This window comes from Xyrauchen texanus, chromosome 36 (assembly GCF_025860055.1).
Source record: "Xyrauchen texanus isolate HMW12.3.18 chromosome 36, RBS_HiC_50CHRs, whole genome shotgun sequence".
In the NCBI taxonomy this organism is placed as follows: Eukaryota; Metazoa; Chordata; class Actinopteri; order Cypriniformes; family Catostomidae; genus Xyrauchen; species Xyrauchen texanus.
The window spans coordinates 35,656,056-35,658,119 of record NC_068311.1 but is presented as its reverse complement, the minus strand read 5'-3'; positions in this window follow the sequence as shown (position 1 = coordinate 35,658,119).

Below are 2,064 nucleotides of genomic sequence, written 5' to 3'. Positions count from 1 at the left end.
AGTTGCTCTCCTTGGTACCCCTTTGACGTAAAGAAATAAGGAGTAGCCACAACTGATAGCTAAACTCTGATGTCTGAACATAAGTTTGTCTCAACCAAGGATGGGACCTGGATTCATGTTGTGGCTAACAATTATTGTTTGCATGAAGACGGAAGCAGTCCATATTTGTAATATGTTAACATGTTTGAAGCAGTTGACCTACTAGAATGCTAGAAATTTTGGTACAACGACACCCTTAATATAATTTGCATATGACTATAATTGCTTTAGAACTTTTGTAAAACTGTACTTTGACTTCCTGTCTTTCTAAACGTTCTCATCGACTCGTGAGGCCTGATGAACCTGCAGCGAACAATCAGAGTAAACTCTCTCATTTGATAATTGACTCAATCTTCAATACACATATTGAGGACCCAGATGTTACCCCCTACAAACCACTTTCTCTTAATCCCGTAAGGAAAATGGCGTTCTCGATTGCATGATGTTTCAGATCATCGCTTCCTGAAAAAACACTGGAATAAACCATAAGTGTATGTAAAATTGATGCTTCAGTTTATGAATGTAATTAAATATTCAGGCCAACATCTCTCCTCATCTCAAATGCTTAAAACACTTCTGCATTAAGATTCATTTGATGTCATCTGAATTATTGCGCAGTAAAGAGGTCAGAGGACTTTGACAAGACATGGTCATCCTATATAATAAATGAAATCTGCAAGTGGACAACATGAAATATCTTTTTATTATAAGGTAGGAATGATGTGACATTTCTGAAGAAAATCAAAAGACAGAATGAAAACCCAAAAAACTGAAAGGGTCACATAAAGACAATCAGACATATCTAAATATTTATTGATAGCAACCATTTTAGGCAGTTGCTGTCACTTTATAGCTCTTTTTCTTTTCAACACTCGAGAGTCTGAAACAGAGATGTAGAGGGCCAGTTCCAATGTTCATACTTTCAACACCCCTAGCTGTAAAGTACACTCAATAATGCACTGAATCTCAGAGAACAGAGGTGAGCATTTTGAGGTACGGTCAGAGAGTTTGTGTCCTGCAAAATGGATTTCAGTCTTATTTAACACTGTACATAATAAAGCCTCCACTCAGAGCATTGACATCCTAACATGACATCTTTCTTGGATGACTGTAATGTAACATTTCAATGAGCAAAAAACAAAAGACATAATAAGAGAAGAAATCAGGCCAATTTATAATTTTTTATGACCTACAAAAATATTCCCTAGATTGCATGGCCCTGACCAACTACAATAAATACACTTCCTATGGATGTTCTGGTAAGAAGACATGAGACTGGGCTTGTCTTGTATTGTTAGCAGAAACAAATTTGGCTTAAATGGTCCCTAAAACAACAGTATGGTGTACTATTGGCTGGATGCATTGGTATCGGCCCATCTATTGTGCAGTGTTCATACTGGGTCTGCTGCGTCTTTCATTTATGCATACTGTAGACAAATACTCTTCATCTCATTTTACGTAAAATAAAAACATACTCTGACCATATAAGTAAGTTCTGATATGCACAGAACATCCTGGAGAAAAAAACGTTGCTGTAGCTACATATTGAAACAGACAGAAAGATAGAAAGAGAAAAGAATCACACAAGTGTGTGATCAGAGAGTGAAAGCGTTCCAACCAATCAGAGTCCAAACATTTGAACAGCACCTTTGGGATAAACAGTAAGCTACCTGGCACACACATAAATAAACACATATTCATATGCACACACTCATATTCTTTAACAAATGACAAAGGATAATAGTGTAGAGTAGATTCCCCTCTCCCAAAAAAAAGCCATTCAAGGCCCCTAGAAAGTAAGTTGAAGAAGTCGTGAAATGGTTTACTATTTATGAACATTCAGACACCGTCCTTGCCGCTGGGTGAGGCAAAACATCAACTAATGTGACATTAAAATGTTTTATCAGACTATATACCTCTATCTATGTGTAGAATTCACAAGAGGTCAGTTAAAGAAGATGTTTTAACCACTCAAAAATGATTTAAAGTAACATATAAGCAGAAGATAATATTAATATTAATTAA